This window comes from Euprymna scolopes, chromosome 1, assembly GCF_053919585.1.
Source record: "Euprymna scolopes isolate OS-2025 chromosome 1, ASM5391958v1, whole genome shotgun sequence".
NCBI lineage: Eukaryota > Metazoa > Mollusca > Cephalopoda > Sepiida > Sepiolidae > Euprymna > Euprymna scolopes.
The window spans coordinates 157,686,684-157,710,137 of NC_136482.1; the positions used below are offsets into that span (position 1 = coordinate 157,686,684).

General features: G+C 33.1%; 1 protein-coding gene across 2 annotated transcripts in view; it reads left to right on the forward strand.

The window, feature by feature from the left end:
* The window catches only part of LOC145276879 (uncharacterized), a 199,143-nt gene that overhangs the window by 58,839 nt on the left and 116,850 nt on the right, over positions 1-23,454 (forward strand). The window lies entirely within an intron of this gene.

Below are 23,454 nucleotides of genomic sequence, written 5' to 3' on the forward strand. Positions count from 1 at the left end.
TATATATATATACACATATATATATGCATACATATATATATACATATATATCCATATATATACATATATATACATATATATACATATACATATATATACACACATATATACATATATATACATATATATACATACATATATATATATACACTAGCAGAAGTACCCGTCGTTGAGTGGGTTCAAAAACAGCCTACAGAAAATGGACTGTGATTGATGAAAGTATGATAGGTTATGAAAAGGAGGGTGTTTTAAAGAGATAGGTTCTGATACTCAAAAATTTTACCCTAAGCAAAATATGATGAAAGAAAAGATAATTTTCGCGAAAATATATTGTTTTATATCAACTTTGTTTCCATTCGTAGCCAAGAGTGACCAACAAAATGATGTTTCCTTACAAAGAGAAAATGTTATATATATAATAATATAAATATACAAGAAATAAATGTTACTATAGTCCATAAAAGTTACTTTTATGGTAGAAAAGTTCATTGGTTTGTATTTTTAAGTAATTTGTAAAAAAAAAATACTGGGGCACTATGTTGCGATTTGGGCAGCAAGATGTCGGTTCACGTTACACTTGAACTTCTGCATATCAGTACAGTTAGGGAAGCAAGGACCTGGAATGGAATTCCAGAGTCTAGCTGTTCCGAGGAAGAAACTACTGGAGTAGAAAGATCTTTTACATCTAGGGATCTCTACTGTGTGGGGGTGGGATTTAGTCGCCTGTCGGGGTTGTCGAGTGTGTCTACGTCGTGGGGGCACAAGTGTCTGCAGTTCATCAGAGCATTCACCATTAAAGTACTTGTAGAACAGGCAGAGGGATGCAACGTTTCGTCGATGGGACAGAGGCTGAAGCTTAGATGTCAGTTCAGGGCCTATCAGATTCTGTACTTTAACCTTACAATTGAATAAAAAAAACATATCATAAAACTTTAATTAAACTTGGAAATACGATTTAAAAGATTGCGCGGATCAGTAAGTGCATTAGCACCGAAAAAGGTAATCGAAGAAATCGTTTTTGGCATCGGAAAACAGACACAATTATTTTTCTGATTCTTATACCGAATCCGATACTCTAAAAAGTCCCGAATTTTTTCTGATTCCGATTAATTGTCCCAAATTTATTATTACATCCTTTTAGTTTTGACCCTTGCACATTCTAAAACTTGCAAGAAAAATAGCGTTTTACTTATAAAACTGAAAACCCTTTATACTCTTCAGGTCAAAATAAATTTTTCCTGTTGCTGATTTTTATAGTTCGATCTTAATTAACTGAAAGTTTCCTCCGTATAGACAGTTTTCCAGGAGTGAACTAGATATTTTATTTTTAATGAACTATAGCAAAGTCTGTTACTATAGTGTAAAGAACACGTCACAACTATAAAAAAAACGAACATTAGTCAGTCAAGGTCAAAGCGTGATATGCCAGCTTACATGCTATTTAAGTCCAACACTGAAAATCTCACAAGAAATTTTGATATGTTAGACTATGAAATCTTTATTTGTGTTACGGCATATAAACTCTTTTCACCGACATTTTCAGAATTAAGTGTAACTGATCTGATTGGATTTGAATTCGGCTTAGCATATTCCATATTCACTGCCAGTGTTCATTTTGCCACTCATACTACTCCTACTGATAGGGAAAACAATGACATTTTGTGTCCAATACCTATAGTAAACTAGTTATTATATTACAATAGAAAAATGCGAGCATTAAAAGTAATATGGTTAAGCTAAAACATGGAAAAGTAAAGGACTAGTTGTTAAAACTCGAAAAGAAAAGGACAAGATAATCTAATAAAAATATGATAAATTTATAACTTAAAATATTGCCGCAAGAATTGATTATATAATGTTATTAATTGAATTTAAAAATATTCTTAATGCTGCAATATTTTGTAAATTTATTCTCTCCTTTATTAGAATACCTTGTTCTTTTCTTTTCTAGTTTTAACAATTACTCCTTTACTTTTCCATGTTTCAACTTAACCACATTACTTTTTATGCTCGCATTTTTCTATTGTAATTCATGATTTTTCCATGTTTCCATTAAATTAAGTTGTTCTTTTTTTTTAATTTCAGTTTTATTTTTTTGTCCCTATAAACATAACATACACATATGTAATAACAATGTACGGCACTCGTCTGCTTTCAATAAAATACCTCCCCTAATTATCCCCCATTCATCCGTTTATTCTCTCTGTCTCACCTGTTACTGCTCTTTTCGCGAGAACGGTGAATTGGTAGTAACAATAGTCGTAGTTGCTATCGAAACTAGTCATAAAAACGTCGATCACCTCCTTTCGTTTTTTTTTTTACGATTTTTAATACCAGTAAATTCATCATAACTTTTGTTTTACTTAAACGAAAATTAAACCTTATTTTTTACAATATAGCTGAGAAAGTGATCTATGAACTGTAATAATTGTTTGGAATTTGGTCGAAAAATGCGTGAGCGGTGAAGCTTTAAAGCAGTTCTAAATGACTAAAACGGCCACTGAACCATATATTCAAACAATACCGTGTTTGAATGATACCACTAAATGTTGAGATTTTATTAATACCTGGCGATAAAGTACGGTTTGAAAACATTTACTATCGATATTAGTACGCAAATAAACCCTCGTCCGAGACGGTATCTATTGAACCGATCCCGTACCTCACCAAAGATTATCAAGAAAGACTGGTTTTTCTAAAGCGAAGTGTAATATTCTTACAAAGCGTTTTTTTATACTGTATACAAATGTTTGAAGCGATACGTCTGTGAGAAAAAAAATGAAGTGCTCTCTCTCTCTCTCTCTCTCTCTCTCTCTTTCTCTTGCTCACACACACACACACACACACACACACACACACACACACACGCATGCTATCTTTTCCTCTCGTGTTTCGCTCGCTATATTTTTATCCACTCGCCCCCATCTGGCGCTCGTTCTGTCATGATGGCCCTTTTGCAAATTTTGTGTAATGATATATTTGGGCAATGAGCTCTCGTTCGAGTGTCGAGGGAAAGCACTGACCTTACCGTTTAACCTAAATAAAGCACACACAGAAACAACGACGATATTAGACGCTATTAAAATTCCGCAAGAATTCTTGGCCATTTCCAGATACGACATGAAATAACAAATACATTTTGGAAATATTAGAAGGGAAATGAAGTATTTTTGATAGTTTTTGTCTGCGATTTTATTTGCGGTAATATTTTGTACGAGTTTCATGAGCTTGACATTGGATTAGAATCGCATAAAGCTTCATATATTCCAAGTTGTGGGCGGATCAGATATGAATTAAAACGTTATTTTATTCACCGTTTCCCGATTCTATCTAATAAATATGTATTTTTCCGACGTATAAATTCTTACTACTACTACTACTACTACTACTACTACTACTGCTGCTGCTGCTGCTGTTGCTGCTGCTAAAGATAATGTTCATAATTATGGCTATGACAACAGCATATTCTTTTCATTGTTTTGACACTCGAGTATATATCCTACAAAGTTAGACACAGTTAATCAATTGAGAACCACATCACTCTATATAAAAGCAGATAAGATATCAACTGATATAAACTCGAGAGTCAAAACAATGAAAAGAATATGCTGTTGTCTCACCCTTATTCATAATAAACAAACTCTAAAAACCTACAAAACCACTGGTAGGATCTGCGCCAAATTTCGCATGAAGAATCTTTAAGATATTCAGTTTATTTATTTGGTTCCTTCCTAATAAGGGAACATATCACGCAAGGCTGGAATGTGGAGAAAGTCAAGCAAGCATCTTTAAAGAAGAAAGCACTCTGGCCTAGTAAAACTTGGCTTGATAGCACTCTCGGAATTCCCCAGCCATAGCGCGTCAGAAGCAAATAAAAAACTCATCCCATACGAAATACGGGAGGCAATGCCTGGGGGCGTTAAGACAAGACAATTTATTTGTTTTCTGTTTAATTTGTTTTACGATTTTTAAGTTATATTCGATTTTGATTATATTCGATTTTGATTATATTTTATTTTGATCGATGAACGTACAGAATAATTGGTAATTTTTTACGACGTGCCCCAATCTCCCATTTTAAGAACGTCTTTCGGAATAAGCACCTTCCAACCTCGAAAGCCATTCTTAACATGGAGTGATTGGGGGTGTTTATACTACGCTTGAACAGGTCGTAAAAAAATACAGAATAATTACACAACGTCTACTCTGCACACGTTCAGAATGCGTTTCTAAATGATATCCCGAGTTCAGAACGGTACGTATTAGATAGGTTTCCCTCTTTTTTTTCTTTTCGTCCAAAACGCTTAGATATGTACTAAAAGAAAAGAAAGTAAATAAACGTACTCTTGAACACATCCTATCACATTAAAACATAAAATATTTTCAAATATTTAATATTGCTTAAAAAACAAGTGAAAACTTTATTTTTATTTTTTATTTTTTCCAATAAATCGTTGTAAGAAGAAAAGGGTCAGAATCGAAGTGTAGTATCTGTTATGGTGCCGCACATCACCTTTTTCACTTCACTTATTTTGGTCTCGTTAGTGGAAGAGAAATCCTTCATAACTGATACATTTTTTTAAAAATGTTGTTACTAACCAGAATGCCCCTTTTAGCTGTTTTTCTCCCATATAAAAAACCGACCTTGTGTCTAACTCTGCCCTCGTTGTAAGAGTACCCATCTCACACTTTCGGACTTTTGCCGAATATTCTTTGAGGGTATTAAACTATAATTTTAAACAGAATAAAAAGAAGATAGGCGCTTCTTACAGAATTTAAAACTAACCAAATTGACATTTTTAAAACTTTATAAACTTTACTTACAGTTAGTTTACAGTTAGGATTTCCGGTTTAAATTCTGTGGAAGCAGTCGTTTTCGAATATATTTTAAAATTATGAGCAGATACATGTGGCACAATAGAAATAATGATTTCAATTGAATTAAAATAATAATAAAATAACTATTCAGTATTCCAGGGGGAAAAATCATACTCTGCCTCCTTTATATTTATATCTCCTTTATATTTGGCTTAAAACTAATTTTCGATTGCTAAAACCTCTTTTAACCTCTTTTACTCGGCCGTACAATACGCTTAAACAAGTTATTATAATTCATGCAGATTGTGTATTTGTTATTATAGAATCAATTATTATATATCACGAGGAATAATTTGTTTGATAGATTAATTCGTAAAAAAAAAGATGAAAATAAAAATAAAAGATAAAATAATAATAATGTCGTTCATCAAATTCCGTCTGTGTTTGTTTACAATATCACGTCAGCTGATATTTGGGTTTGACGATGAATGCCCTGGAAAAGTCATTTCTGATTAATGTTTAGTTTTAAAATATTCAAACGAATAAATAATTTGCGGCGATTTTAAATATATATATTAAATATATATATATATATATATATATATATATATATATATATATATATATATATATATTATAATAAAAAATAGTGGAATTCTCCGCAATCTGTGTCTATTTGTATCTTTCCATCTTCACTTTCTCACTGACCTTGTCAATTAAACAGTTCTCAAGAACTGCGATGTTTATAACCCTTACACGACAACAGGCATTCGAAATTTGTCCGATCTTCCGGGGTGTGGTGGGTGGGGTGTAAACAACCCTCTCACACCAATTCTCTATCCTCCCGCACCGCAAATATCGTCATAAAGGTCACGTTGTGACCGAGCAGGGTTTTCTTTCTTCCAAGCTATTCGGATATGTCTTCCAAACTGTCGAATCAATCCGGCTGTTCCATCCTCTCTTTCTCCTCCCCCCACGCGTCACCACCAGAATTTTTCTCTTTCTCCCAATCTCATGCTTTCTATCTACCTCCTTCGCTTTCACAATCTCTCTCTCTCTCACTCTCTCTCTCTCTCTCTACAATACTGTCTAATTTTCTCTCAGTCTCCTTCTCTTCTTTCTGTCTGTCTGTCTCTCCAATTTTCTCCCTCCCCTCTCTCTCTCTCTCTCTCTCTCTCTCTTCAATTCTACCCCTCTCTCTCTCTTTCTCTCCTTTTCTGTCACACTCCTTTTCTGTCTATCTATCTCTTTCTCTTTTTTTCTCTCACGCACATTCTCTCTCAGTTTCTCTTGTTCTATATTCGGTGTTAACTTTCTTTCTTATCATGCCATCATCTCTATGAACAACAATCAACCTTGTTTCTTTCTTAGCAAAAATACGGTGCAACAAACTCCTTCTCCCTCTATCTATTCCTCTCCATCTATTTTGAAAAAGAAATGTCAGGAGTATTGCAATTGTTTGATTAAATGTTTTAACGCATTATATTTAGCAGAAAGAGCTCTAAAAGCTGAGCTACCGTGGCAAACTACAAACACGATTTTGAATAATGTTTAAAAAAAAGATTTAAAAAAGCTACATTGTCTCAAACAAAGAATTTCATAGTCCACGCCTTAGTTTCGTATCTGGAACGTACATGATGAATATCCGAAATAATTTCTTTAATGCATTAAAAGTAAATACACTCTATTAAATAGAATGCGCATTTAACAAACTACGTTACCAAACAAGCAGACAGAGCTAGGTCAAATAATACACACGCAGTTATATATCCAATATTCAAAGAATTCACCATTTTCTAATTTGTGTCGTATCAAAGACATGAATATTCATTACGGATTCTTCATTCATTTCATATGAATCATATGATTCAGATGTTGGCATTGGTTTCCTCGATATCTTTCTAGTTATAATTCTTTCTAGAAAGAAATTGACTACATACAGGATGGACCACATGAAAGTTGCCAACATCCAAAGTGACTGATTTCCGTGAAATGAACTGGATTCGAACTTGTCATACTTGATTATTTGTGTCGTTAACCACTTAGCCAAAGTTAACTTTCTGCAGATTAAAAAAAATACCCGGTCTATTGCATACATGAAAACTTGTTTTTCAGCATCTAATTCGATTACCAGAAAACTGTAGTTGTAGATTGAAATACCCTACCAGTGGATTTGCTCTTTAAGTAGATAATTTCATGTTGCTGATGGTGTGTGTATATATATATGTGTGTGTGTGTGTGTGTCATCCACATATAGTACTGCTTTGTTGTATCACAACTCATCAGTGCAGCTAGATATACACCTTTCCTCAGCCGTGGATCGAACCCAGAAGTGTCGGGTTGATAGTCGACAGCTCTAACCGTCGGACCATCAATCAGTGCCGTAAATATTTCTTGTCGAGTGTGTATTAAATCCACACCTTCCCGTCGCAGACAGTGCTCAAACCATCATTTGTTTACAAACAAACAAATAGTGGGTTTTGCTTAATTGCTTAAGTACGCGTCGGGTGAAAGAGGGGGGGGGCTTTAATTTGTCATCCACATACAGTACTGTTTATATATATATATATATATATATATATATATATATATATATATATATATATATATATACCAATATTAAACCAAGGGTTCTGTAATATTAGCAGTGAAGTATATTTCTGTATATTTTCTTGTACATGGTTTGTTTTTAATTATTTTTGGCTTCATTCGCTTTATTAATGTCGATACGTATGTATATAAATGAATGCTAAACTCTTCCTTTCCAATATGTAACTTTATATTATATATGCAAGTGCACTAGCGGAAAGGGGAGACGCCCGGCTTTGCTCGGTCATAAAATACGCTTAAATATGATTTTTTAATTTGTCCAGATTCCGTATATATTATAGTCATGATTTCAAAAGTTAAAAAAATAAGTATTTGGGCGCCATCAGCTAGAATCGAAACAGAAACCGTAGCATTCAAAGCTGGTGACGTAACCACTGTACCAAGGTGACACGCATACGACATGAGTAAATAATAAACTAAGATGAATGTACAAAATGTATAACAATAATTTGCGGCCCCTAGTGCCACTTGCGACTTTTAGTTTCGGAACAGATAGAATTTGAAAATATATAGAGAGACAGACAGACAGACAGACAGACATAGTGAGTTTTATAAATTAGATTTGTATAGTATAATAGAGGCGAATATGAACAAAAGTATACATAATTATATGCATACGAATAACTGCTAAATCTTCCTTTTGCGTGTTTTTGTTTTATTTTATGCATATAGCTATTGAAACACAAAGTGAAAACAAAGACACAATGTATATCATATATATATATATATATATATATATATATTTATATATGTATATATATATATATATATATATATATAGTAATTTATAAAATATATATGGCGACTAAGCTACACTGAATATTCGGCGTTTCATCCACTCTAGGATTCGTCAGGCTTATGCGCGAATTCTGTGGTTGTTTATCGTTTTTATATGGTCCTCTTCTGTTGAGGATTTTAGTTGGCCAATCAGCTTTAGCACTTTTGAAGTAAATACTTAAAGTTTACGCATAAATCTATACTTTCGTATATTAATTTTATGTGAGTAAATGAAGTAGTTTTATATATATATATATATATATATATATATATATATATATATATATATATATATATATATATATATAGCTTGATTTTCTACAATACTACAATATTCATTTTCTGTATGTACCTTAAACATCTTTTGTTATTTTTACTGATTTTATTCAACTAGCTTTCTGTCCTCTCTCGAGCGACTTTCGTAAAAAAAAAGATTGGTTTCTTTATTGCATTTAGTATTTGACGAATGCACTAATCGAATCTTATTTATCTACTGTTAAAGCTATTTTGAGGATTTCAAAATCTAATATCCAATCAGAACAGAGAAAGACACGAAGGAAAAGAAAGCAAAGAGTAATTGTAATCCCTATTTTAAAGCGAAACAGTGTTATTTCTTATCGCTTATCTGATTTTACGTTTGCAGATATAAATGTATGATAACTTATACATACAATCAAATCCGTTGCCAAGGTCGCTGGAAAAATGGCGGGATCCTTCTTTCGATCCAGTAGATATTTACCTGTGATGCAATTATCTACCTATATAAGAGCCAGGTACGTCCAAGGATAGAGTATTGTTGGCACATCTGGCCAGGAGATATCAGAAAAATCTTATCCTGCGTGGACAAAGTTCAAAATAGACTTCGTAGCCGTGTGAGGGATGCCCTTTTCTCTTCCCTGCAATCTCTTTCTCAAAGAAGAGATGTTGCAAGCCTGTCTCTGGTTTATCGTTATTTTCATGGCAAGTCTTTGTCTGAGCTCCAATCTATGGTCCCCCCTTGCCAAACATTCACGCGAAGCACTCGTCTAGCTGAAAACACTAACAATAATTTCCCCCACTCTTTATCTGTGCCTAAACATAAACATAGATTCCATGAATAAAGCTTTTTTCTTAGAACTGCCCACCTGTGGAACTGTCCTCCGTTTGCCTGCTTTCCAGCTGACTACAATATGGTCGTCTTCAAGTCCAACGTAAACAAATTCTTGATGAGCCGTTCTCTTTAAGTAATCCAATTTACCAAATTTACACTTCTAACGATTACTATGATATTGTCCCATTGACTACTGTACACTCTTTAACCCTTATCCTCGAGTGGCCTCTAGGCATTGATAAGTGGTGATTCATACGTAAAAAATTATATCTAATATAAATGTATGATAACTCATATCTAATAAAGCGATTCAACGTTAAACAAGTGAAGCATGCAATGTCCCCTGTGAGTGTACAATGAACAAGGCATAAAAAATAACTAAGTTCAGTATCCCACCCCACCCCATTTAGCCCCAAAAGTTCCCAGGGGACGTCAAATCCTGGTGAAAATAAACAAATAGTGCAGTTTTAGGCTTTGACATGTGTAAATTTGAATTCTGCACCATGCAAAAAAAAAAAAAAAAAGGAATAAATGACTAAGCCCATCATTTGCCCCCGCCTCATTTAGCCCCAAAAGTCCACAAGGCCTTAACATATTTAAATTTGAGTTCAGTATCATGCAAAAACTGCTAAATAGACATACACAGAACATTTTGGACAAATATGGTAAAACAGTCCCAAAAATGGAGTACTTTTATTGGCCCTAAAAGCCCCTGGGTCACACCCAAGAGTTACCGCGAAGTAAAGATAAACAAAATTATATAGAAATCAGTTAGTTACAAGTTTTCAGAAAGTTTTATAAAAATCCAAAGCATCAATTTTTTTTTTAAAAGCACAAAAATGTCAATTTTAGATATTTTAAGCCGAAAGGCACACCTGGGGTCGGGTGTGGGGGCAACCGAATTTTCCCCGGAAAATCTGTTCTGGTGTTTTTTTTTTTTTACTCATATCGTTTAAAGTTTGTGGAAAAATTTCCAAAAAATTCCAAGGCGTAGTTGTTGAGAAAAGTGTGGACAGACGAACGGCAGAACGGACAAGGGTGTATTTACAGGTCCACCCTCCTTTTGTCGGGGGACCAAAACATCAGATTCTCGTACGTGGGTTTAAGTTGAAATCACGTAATCACCAAAGTTGATCAATTTTGTACTCGTTAAGTATTGTCCCTTTTTGAATGTATCAGGCCACCCATACACATGATGTGATCAATTTTATTCGTTTGTTTCTATGTACCAGTTTCCTGCATTTAAACGAATATTTTATGACGACGATAATGAGGCTCCCTGTAAAATACTTTTCCACCTGCCATGTGCTTCCTGCAGCTGCTGGTTACAGCCTCCATTTGTTCCCCAGGGAAGCGTCTGCGACTTTTAAGGGAATCTTAGATGTCTTATGCAGCTAACATTTTCCATATGGTTGCGAGACACATTATCATTCAGACACGGTAGTGTTTGAATATATGGCTAAGTGGCAGTTTTAGTCATTTAGAACTGATTTAAAACTTCACCGCTCGCCCATTTTTCGACTGAATTTCAAACAATTATTACAGTTTATAGATCACATTCCTAGCTATATTGTGAAAATAATTCTTTTATTTTTCATTCAGTAAAAGAAAAGTTATGATGGATTTACTTGTGTTCAAAATCGCAACAAAAAAAACATAACGAGGTGAGCGACGTTTTTTATGACCGGTTTCCATAGCAACAACGTCGCTTCAGCGACTATTGTTGCTTCCAGTTTACTCCTCTCTCGCGAAGAGAATAACAAGTGAGACATAGACAATGAAAGAATGAAAGGGAGATAATTTGGGTATTTCATTGAAAGCAGACGAGTGTCGTACATTGTTATTACATATGTGTATGTTATGTTAATGGGGACAAAAAATAAGACTGAGATTAAACAAAGAACAAGTGATTTTACTAGAAGCCTGGAAAAATCATGAATTACAATAGAAAAATGCGAGCATGAAAAGTAATATGGTTAAGCTTGAACATGGAAAAGTAAAGGACTAGTTGTTAAAACTAGAAAAGAAAAGGATAAGATATTCTAGTAAAAAATATAATGAATTTATAACTTAAAATATGTCAGCATTAGGAATTTTTGTTTAAAATTCAATTTATAACATTATATTATCAATTCTTAATGTTGCAATATTTTAAGTTATAAATTAATTATATTTTTCTACTGGAATATCTTATCCTTTCTTTTCGAGTTTTAACAACTAGTCTTTTACTTTTCCAAGTTTAAGCTTAACCATATTACTTTTCATTCCCGCATTTTTATATTGTAATATATATATATTGTTTGGTGTCGTACCTTTTCAGATTAATACCATTCACCCTTTCCATACTGTTATGTCTGTTTTGTGTATACACTTTATTAGCATTTGTAATTAACTTGTCTGGAACAATTTTATTTAAATCTTTCCGTGTATTCAGAATAATAGAATTCCCTTATTATTAGTTTGTTCCTTTAGACAGTAAATCCTAATATTAGAAGCGTATTCGAAAAGAGATAAAGTGTAATAATAATAATAATAATAATAATAATAATAATAATAATAAGAACATTCACTTAAATTTAAAATTAATAAATCGTCATATAACATCGAAATATGGAAAATAAATAAATATTACAAAAATCGAATTCATTTTTATTTTTCTAAATTGATTAATAGAAAAATGATTTACTTGAAATTAAAATAGTGGGTGTGTATAGTGAATAGGAGTATTATCAGTATAAAGACATATTTTTACATGTCACGTCACCTAATGCGACAGAGAAATTAAAAATTTACCAACTGAAGTAATCCTCCCCGAACGAGTTCATAATTGCATTCAAACACAATCTTTCTCGTGAAAACTGCATAAGAATATAGTTTGTACCATTTTTTTTTATTAATTTTAATGCGTTTATTTTATTTATTTATTTATTTATTTTATTTATTTTTATTAAAGACGTAATTCCATTAAAAAATCATTTACTTGTGCCCAGATTTCGAAATTGTCTACAATATAATTTTACACCTGTAGTACAACCTTTAAGAAAATTCTTTCTGTGGAATTGTTTAGTCATCTCGATGGACCCGTTCATCAGAACAATCTCAAGTTTATGGTAGACAAAGAAGTTAATTCTAGTCTTGGATGTACTAGTTTCCAAAACTTCTTCATTTTTTTTTTTCTATCGGAAGCCTAGGTTTACCAATTTTTATGCGCTTTGAGACTGTTTTGTCTCATAAAACAAAGTTAATTTAAGTAAGACCCTTACGCATAGGGCTCTAATGATTTGTTCAAAGATCGGATAACGACATTAAATTTATTTCAATGACCCTCTGTAACAGCAGCTATCGTTTAGACATTGTTGAATGTACTATAAAAATAAAATTTCTAATTTTTAAAAACTTAAAGAACTTTACATCCTATTTAGATAGATGTTTTATTTAGATAGCTGTCCTATTTAGATAGATGCCCCCCTAACTTGGCTAGATAACATAAGAGACAGATTTGTCAAACAAATATCACTGACTGTCTAACAGTGAAATTTGGCATCGAATCCACGTGTTTCTTTTTTTTTTCAATTAGATTAATTTTATCTTCAATTAAAAAGATGTTCCCCCTAACTATTTATATAAATATAAATGTATTTATATAAATATAAATGAAGCTGCGGTTCGCACTACGTTGAGCGGACGTTGCAGAGATTGGACTTCCGGGTCAAACAACGCATTCCATCAAAAATTCGATATGAAAATTATTTAGCATCACATGTTTTCAATAATACCTACGATTTGGCCATATGTGAGCATCTTATAACTAACCATGTTTATGCCTCCAAGTTTAGGTTTTACTTGTTCTCCATTGTTTGCAAGTAACATTCGCTTTTCATTTTAAAATTCGAGAAACCAATTGCATTAAGTTTTTGAGATCTTCTCTTCGTAAAAAAAGTACATTTTTTTAGAACTTAATGTGGTTTCTATGTGATTCCTTTCCCATCTTTCCGCGTCTCCTCATGAGATGAAAGCTGAAAGCTTTTCAGTATATGCCTAAAGGAGACTTGCTTCCTAACACATTTGAAAATCTCACATGTCAACCCAGTGTTTAAAAATGCTGGATAACGGTATTTTAATACAGACCAATTAGTCTTCTGTGGGTCATTAGCAAATTGCTTGAATCCGTGTTAAATAGAGAAATTGTAAACCATCTGTGTAAAAACAACATACTCAGTGACAAGCAATATAGTTTCCCTCCTACAAGATGTACACCTGATGTACTGACTGTAATTTCACATAGGATAGATGAATCTATCGATTGGAGTTTCCTCTCTTGAGTAATATCTCTTGACATATCAAAGGTAGGGTTTCATAAAGTTTGGCATAAAGATCTATTTCACAAGATTTTCATCTATCGAATATCTGGAAAAGCCTTCGACCATCAAACCATTTTCCTCAGATAGTTTTACATAAGTAGCCGTCGATGGGCAGAAGTCTGAAGCTTTAAGTATCAACGTTGCCGTGCCCCAAGAATTCATGCTGGGACCAACTCTCTTCCTTATATTCATCAACGATTTCCAAAATAACATTCTAAGTTCATCCATCGATATATACGCAGACGGCACAAAAATATCTCTTAGTTTCTCTCCTCTAACGTTGAGCATGTGGTGCAATGAGGCAAACGGTGGCTGATTAATTTTCACGCATCTAAAACAAAGCTTCTATCTTTTCACCATAAATGTATAGTTTTAACTTAGCTCCAGTTGATATGAATGGCTCTCGTCTAAAAGAAGCTTCTTGTTTCGGCATACTTCTGTTTCTGATCTTCACACCTGAACTAAAATAGATTTACATCGAACCTGTTACCAATGTCGCTGAAAAAATGGTTACGTCACTCTACTGCTCCAGAAGGTATCTCACTCGTGACGCAATCGTCTTCCTATATGAGCTAAATTCATTCTAAAATAGAGTAATGTTGCTATATCTGGATAGCAACTGCTCCGAGTTACCTATCCTGCCTCGACAGAGGTCAAAACCGGTTTCGAACCTCGTAGGTGAAGCTTATTTTCTCCTTACAACCTCTTTTCTACAGAAGAGATGTTGCGAGCCTGTCTCTGCTTTATCGCTAATTTCATGGCAAATGCTTGGCTTGTTCCAATTTTCGGATGTTAATCATGTCGAAACGCACTTTATTTCCTTTTGGTGGATTGATAGTTGCTATTTATTCTGATGAGATGAGGGCAAAATAGATTCACTGATTGATATAATAATTAAGTGATTGATTTTGTGCTACAAAACATACTGTCAAGAATTGTAAATGTCGACTGAATTAAAGGAATAAATTGTAAGATGGTCAACATCATGAACTTTGGAATATAGATAGACTTTTGTTATTCAATCAGTATATATATATATATATATATATATATATATATATATATATGTGTGTGTGTGTGTGTGTGTGTGTGTGTGTGTGTGTGTGTGTGTGTAGTGTGCATGTGTTCAAGAGATTATTATAAGTAAAAGACATCCAAAGTAGCATGTTAATTTAATAAAGAACGCATACATATGTACGCATACATACATAAATACATATATTATAGATTTCGTTTTCTGATGTTGACGTATACACGCTGAGAAAAGGAAATCTATACTGGACGCACTCTTGAGCCTCGAGGCCAGCCAATAAATGCCGACAGGAAAGCTACAGAACTATGACATGTAGTTAGTTGTCTAGGCAAGATTGATGACGTTTATCACCTTTTCTGCTGGCTGTGATAGATTCATTTCACCGGCATACATCGCTCCATCATCACATGAAAAACACACACACACACACACACACATAACGATCACCGTCCCCAGGTTGTGCCATTGGATTGTCTGACAGGCAGACATGGACTTTACAGAGAAGGCAAAGGCGTCTGCTGAGAGACAACCGTTTGACCACTCTGTTGGCCTAAGTGGTGTCCGGATCTCGTTTCAATTTCACTGGAGAGAACGTAACACAGTTCGATTACAACTTGTTTAAATCGTAATCGACTGGTTGGATCTTGATGTGCACTAAGCGTTATATATCTACTTTCTGAACTTTTTTCCCCCAGAATAACCAACATAGTGAATTTGTTTTGTCTGTTTTACGACGTGTAGACTTTTATTATTATTATTATTATTATTATTATTATTATTATTATTATTATTATTATTATTATTATTATTATTATTATTATTACTGGAATAAAAATATCTATTCGAAACAATACGTGCAACCAACAGATATTCTGAAAAATCTACTATCGAGTAAAAATCTTCATGACAAGGACTCGTCTTCATACGAATACTGCAAAGAACTTTCTTTTCTATTCATATTGTACCTAGAATCAAACGAAACTTGCCATAAACAGTGTGCTCTAAGAACTTCCGGTTTGTGGGCGACGTTACTAAAGGACTGCTTGTATACAAATTACAATTGTTTTAAAATCTCAACAAATAACGAGTTGTTCTTTTAATTAATCTAACATCGTTCCTAATTCTTTTATGGTTCCATTATCCCAAATGACAATCTTATCAACTCTTGTCCATGAGTGGCTTTTAATCTTGGTAAGTAGTTAACTATCTGTATGGTATAAAAGAGAAAACTGCACACGGTGAGATGGTCAAAGTATTCTTTTGGCATATCAACGTTTTGAGATTATTTAATGAGAAACAATACCTGGTTTGAAGGAATGACTCGTTTCTTATATGTATTATCTGTTGGTAAGCAATAAATCTAAAGCGGATGATATATCGTAAAACAGACAGACCGAACCAATCAGTGTATTATTTCTATATGATATTGTGTTTCATTATCGCATAACCAAACAGGGTTGATATGCTTTAACACATAAACTTCGAAATAATCAATGAATCTTTTCTAAGGGTATAATGTTTGGTCAATAAATAAGAAATGACTCTAAATTAAGTAGATAAACCAAATGAAACGAAACGAAACCAAAACAAACCAAATCAAACCTTAACCTGTTTTCTACTGATACCGTCTCATGATACATACTTTAACCTCAAGACAAGAAATATTTCGGACAATTTGGGGTTTTGCCTCCTTTTCGTCGCGTAATATAAAACCATCGCAAAAAAAAAACGAGTTTGAAAACGGTGCAACTGACTATGTGCATAAAATCCCACAAGTGAAATCCACTTCCTTCTCAAAGGAAAAGAAAGATCAATAGTTAGTAAAAACAATAAATAAATAAATAATAATATTTCAAGAAATATCAAGCGTTTTCTAATTGAACCGAGACGGATCTCAAACATCTTAAGGTCAGGGAGTGTGGTTTTTGGTTTTCTATTTCGTTGGTCTTTTTCTTCCATCATTTTTTTTTTCATTAACTGCAAGAAATTTCAAATACTTGAAAATTTACGTTATTTCCATACATAAATTTCTTAATGTTTTTTTTTTTTTTCGTTAACTGGAAAGAAGTTTATATAAAATAATTTTTATAAAAGAAACAGTAGGTTCTCTAGAATGCAATGTAGAAAAAACATATATTTTGGACTAAGTTACTGCAGGGAGACATGTGAAGCTTCCTCCCAGGCGATTTCACGGGTTTCGATGACAATAAAAATATAGGAGTGTGAAATATTCGTTGATCATTATTCAATCCCGGGCAATGTCGGGTCTCCCTGCAAGTCTCTATATAGATGTACCACTTCGGGAGGCAATTTTAGAAATCTCGGCAAATACTGATCAGAATTTAACAAATAGAATGCTCGTTGGTAAGCTAATGACCTGAATTCTGTAATGAGCTGTGAGACACTTGCCCTTAGGGTCGCACATTGCTGCTTCAATAAGTGGGGGATCACTTTCCATCTTGTCGTTCAAGTTTCCTTCACGCTTTATTAGCCTATATATATTCCCTGTATTCTTGTTCTTGTTCTTATTGCCTTTGTTGCTCTTCTTCTTCTTCTTCTTCTTTTTCTTCTTCTTGGTAATCGCTAGGAGTTCTCACATAGGTGATCATCAGTAACTCAATGATGATAACTAGTGGTGTTCTCTTGAATCTGGATGACTACGACCCTCCCAATATTTCGAGTACTCTCCAACCCTTTTGATAAATATTACAAATGACTTTGCGTTATTGCAATAACTGATTAACATTGATTTCCCGTAGGCAAGGACCATTGGTTTTCTTGGAAAGCCTTCCCAAGGTCTCACTATATTCAACACACTTCCGGTGGAAGTTTGGTTAGTGCGTTCCCCTTCCGGTATTCCAACCTCATTGACCTTCACAGTTATTTTGTGTGGCATCATCCTAGACTAACATCTATTATTATTATCATTATTATTATTATTATTATTATTATTATTATTATTATTATTATTATTATTATTATTATTATTATTATTATTATCAGCAGCATAATCACACCCGGAGTTTGCGAGTCGTTATCGGTTATCTATTCTTGGTAAAAAAAAAAGAGATTATTCCTAGAATCAAAGAGATAGAAAGTCTCCTAAGATCTAATAGTTTCCTCTTTTAGTTCTCGTTTTTACGCCAATCTTACTGGTCATTTTTGGCTGGTAAATAAATGCTCGTGATTTTCTTTAGGATTTAAATGATATAATGTCTTTAACTTACAAAGATCGAGTTTCGGATGCTACTATTCCTCCTCAGTTTTTAATTATCCTTAATCATCCGTGACCATTTTCCATTATTATTTTCATTATTTTTATTAGTTATACTTAACCCACCTCGCCCAGTAGTGCGTTACTTGCAATTTATATTCTTAGCTATGTCTTTTTTTCTAGTATATTATTTTGCTATAAACAAAGAGTAGTAACTCTGTGTTGACATATGCAGAGTTTCGTCCCCTTTGTATACTGTATCAGTAAGAAAATAATTCTGATCGGATAAAATTAGATGTTTTGTCAACTTCTACTTTCCCAGCAGCAAATTATTGTCTATTATACTAGCAGTTCAGTCCGGCTTTGCTCGGGCCCTATGTACTGTTCATAACTTTATGTATATATATATATATATATATATATATATATATATATATATATATATATATTAAAAAGTAGGACTCATGTCCAGGTAACCTACATCTAAAATTTCAAGTGTTTAGACCAAAAAATTGGCGGAGAAGTTTGGTAGAGTCTCCAAACGTACTCTCTTTCAACTTTGACCTCTTGGCAGCAAAATTTTCACCCAAAAATTGATTAAAACGCTCGCTGCATGCCTGAATATACTTTATGTAAAAATTCAAATGTTTAGACCCCAAATTGTCCGTATTGTTTTCTAGATACGACAAAGATCCACTCATTTGAACACTGACCCCTTGGCAGCTAAATCTTGGGCCAAAAACCGATTATAAAGGTTGTCCTATGTCTGAATACACTTTATGTAAAATTTCAAATGTTTTGACCAAAAATTGGCTGAGTAGTTTGGTAGAGACAGCAGGGTCAATATTTTAATACTTTGGCACCAATTTTGACCGCTTAAAATTTATTGTTTGGGGCTCAAATCAAATAAAAAGTTTGATCCATATCCAATTAACCTACATCTAAAAGTTCAAGTGTTTAGACACAAAATTGGCGGAGGAGTTTGGTAGAGTTCTCAAAGGTCAAATCGTTGAACTTTTCCCCCTTCTGGCCGAAAACGTTTAAAAAGATTTTCCCAAATTTCATTACCCTTTATCTCAAATCTCGAGTCTGTAGACTGAAAATTGACAGAGTAGTTTGGTAGGGAAATGTAGACACGCAGACGCACACATACCCACAGACAATTTTACATTTATAGATATATAGATTATCTTGCAAATTTCTTCCCCAGCTTTCTTTTCTTTCTTTCTTCTTCTTCTTCTTCTTCTTCTTCTTCTTCTTCTTCTTATTATTATTATTATTATTATTATTATTATTATTATTATTATTATTATTATCTTTTTGTTTCCCACCGTCCTTGTATACATACAGATTGAACATTTTCGTTCACTCTCTCTCCCTCCCTCCCCCTCTCTCTCTCTCTCTCTCTCTCTCTCTCTCTCTATATATATATATATATATATATATATATATATATATATATATATATATATATATATATATATATATATATATATACTTACTCTGTGCACTCGAATGACTCGGGCCCTCTTAATAATTTCCTCCCTTTTACTAGTCAACAACAACATAGTCAATCCGCCTTCACAATTTCAAGAATTCACATACGCACCAGCGAAAATTATCATTCTTGACGGTCGTTCACTCGAACACTTGATTCAGTCAGCAACAAAAAAAAATAAATAAATAAACCAAAACAAAATAAAACAAAAATAAAAATCAAAAAACAAAAAAGAAACCACCACATCAAAAACGTAGCTGTCCCGCCCATGAACTATCATGCCCGGAATTGACAACTCCGCTTCGCGCCCAACTCACAAAATAGCCGCCACCTCTTCTTTCCCAGGTATTTGGCTCCAAAAGGTGATCCCATTATGAAATATAAAATTTACCTTCCATGTGTGTTCATTTTTTATGATAATCTTTTAAGTGTGCGTCGTTGCTTAAACTGTAGGTACTTTCAAATTGAGTTAGCGAGATGACAATGGTTGAAATGAAATATTAAAAAAAAATATTAAAAAGACAAAGAACTATAAGATATCAATTAAATTTTTAGTACTTATTAATTAATTTTATAACAACTAAGCAATGTTATCATTACTACAGGGTGACCCCCCCCAAAAAAAACAGGCCCCAGCTCTAATTAGGCCCCCTTTCTTAGTGTTTTGTCCGAATGAAATGAAACTTCGGTCATAACTAGTTTATTATATTCAAAACATCACATCAAAACACGAGGGTCTTTCACCTTTTTTTCTCCGTCCTAAAGCATATGCTCTAGATGGCCTCCATTTAGCTTTTGTTTTTGTGTTTTGGGTCACCCTGTATTAGTATTAGCAGTATGAGTAGTAGTAGTTGTAGTAGTAATAGTTTTATTTCCATAAAAGCGAGATTATTTTACATTCATTGTCTCTTTGAATTTATACAGTCTAGCAGAAATATCGGGTGGCAGACAGTTGCAAATGTGGTCAAAATGTCCGTAATGATTTTATTTAGAACCGATTTAAATTTGTGGAAATCTAGGTCAAAGTTTAAGTTAACGTAAAAAATGAAAGATGACCAATGTAAAAAAAAAAACTGTCACCGTGACCCATATTGTAGCCAATGAAGTCCTGCATATTAAATGGAATTGAACATTGATGTTTGGATCTGTTACACTTTTCTTTTCTTTTTTATCAAGATGCCTCAAATGGAACATAGATTCGCCAACCCAAATAAAACAACACTACACCAAACTATTAGGTTGGTGCAATAATAATGACGTTTTTGATAAAAATTGACATTATTTTTGCACCAAATCAATGTTCAAGGCTAGTTAATATGAAGGACTTCCTTGGCTACAATATGGGTCAAGTTGCCAATCTTTACATTGAAGTAAACCGAAGTTATCATCAAAAGATCATTTTTCATTTTTTACATTAACTTGACCTTTGACCTATATTTCCCCAAATTTAAATCAGTTCTAAATAAAACCATTATATTGGATATTTGACCATGTTTGCAACTATTTGCCACTCGATATTGTTGCTAGACTGTACAAAAACAATGTCGTTTTTTATCATGCATATATATATATATATATATATATATATATATATATATATAAAACTACTTAATTTACTCACATAAAATTAATATACGAAAGTATAGATTTATGCGTAAACTTTAAGTATTTACTTCAAAAGTGCTCAATATGTAGGTAGAGCTAGTTAGTAATTTATAAAATATATATGGCGATTAAGCTACACTGAATATTCCGCGTTTCATCCACTCTAGGACTCTAGAGTGGATGAAACGCGGAATATTCAGTGTAGCCTGAAGAGTCCTAGAGTGAATGAAACGCGGAATATTCAGTGTAGCTTAATCGCCATATATATTTTATAAATTACTATATATATATATATATATATATATATATATATATACACGTAAAAAACGACATTATTTTTAACCAACCTGATAGATCTGTAGAGATGTTAGAGAAAAGCTTTTGTGCAACCGACGTTGATTGACCCAGATATGGTTTAACAATAGATAACCATGCAGTTACCCTACATGGGTTTTAGTGGTTTTATTTATCGTTGTTTGTGATTATTTATTTATTGCTTTATCCTGTTTCCAATTTCTAACGTAAAGGTCAGATATTGATGAGTAAATCTGGTTTAACTGTTAGGATTATCCGATTAAGAAACCTCCATATAATAGGCCACCTACACGCGCGAATGAAGACGTCTCTCTTTTCGTCCAATCATCGGATTTTGATATGGCTAATGTTAACCGGATAAAACACCATAGGACAAACGTCTTATCAAAAAAAAAAAAAAAAAAAAAAAAAACTTTCGCAAACAGACCATCGCGTAAAGGTCCAACAGGGAAAACCTAATGGGACACACTATCACTTGAAAAGTTATAAAAAGAATAAAATCCCGCCATAAATATTAACAATCCTGGTAAATAATATTTCCAGTAAGTCGTCATCATCAAAGATATTTATATAACTATTGAAGTTCTAATATATATTAAGTATTAACAATTATTAAGTATTTATTATGTTATTATAAGAAAGATATTGTACGTGTGTTCTTCATGAGCAAAACTTATGGTTATTATTTAAAATATGAAGATTAGTGAATGACACAAATTCGGGTTACAGTGTAGCAGATATATATATTATTCCTTAATTGGAATTCATTTTTTTTTTTAGATGCGCATTATATGTTAATTTTTATTTTTATTTCGGACTATTAGTCTCATCTTTATTAGTTGTTGTTTTTGGATCTTTTTATTGGTTCACAACGTTTCGGCCAACTTCCTCTGGCCTTCGTCAGGTGACGGATGCAGTTAGGAGATTCGAAGTTCCTATCCGTCGCGGTTACCACCTGACGAAGGCCAGAGGAAGTTGGCCGAAACGTTGTGAACCAATAAAAAGATCCAAAAACAACAACTAATAAAGATGAGACTAATAGTCCGAAATAAAAATAAAAATTAACAGTGTAGCAGATGTTCTGTCCTTGATTTCCTCAAGAAACAAGAAACACGAATTCTATTCAAGAGTTCTTCTATTAATTTGTTGTTATATATAACATATATATATATATATATATATATATATATATATATATATATATATGTGTGTGTGTGTGTGTGTGTGTGTGTATGTGTGTGTGTTTGTGTGTATAAAACGTTAATGGAAGAACTCTTGAATTTTTGAATAATTCTTGTTTCCTGGGCATATATATATATATATATATATATATATATATATATATATATATATATATATATATATATAAAAGTGAACGGGTCTGTGTATCTGTGTATCTGTGTGTACATTTCCCTACGCAATAACTCTGTCAATTTTTAGTGTACAGACTCGAAATTTGATATACAGGGTACTGAGATTTGGGAAAATCGATGGGATCGGTTTTGGGACAGAAATTTGACGATTAAAGGGGGTCAAAGTTCAACGATTTGACCTTTGAGAACTCTACCAAACTCCTCCTCACTTGAAATTTTAGATATAGGTTCCTTGGACATGGATCTAACTTAATAACTTGATTTGAGCCAACAATAAATTTTAAGGGGTCATAATAGGAGTCCAAGCTTTAAAAAATTGACCTCTGCGGTCAAATTACTCAGACAATTTGTGGTCTAAATATTTGAAATTTTACATAAAGGGTATTCAGAGATAGGTGGTTTTTCATCAGTTTGGGTCGAAAATCTTTAGTTACCAATATATAAATGTATGTATGTATGTATGTATGTTTGCATGCCCGCCTTAAACTTTCAATAGAGGCGACGGATTTTACCAAGATCAGTATCGTTTTAAAGTTCGACCTTTCATACGACAAATATCGACAAATATCGAAAAATTGCATAAAAACATTAATATCTTCCCTTTCAACTAGGCACTTTACTACAGGGGGGGTCACTTTTTTTCGCCGATATTTTTTAAAGTAAACCTTTCCTTTAGATTGTATAGCCTTACTTTTAAAAAATGTCGTTTCCGGTTTGGTGGTGGTCGTGACAGCATAAACGTTACGTTTTATCGCGTTCT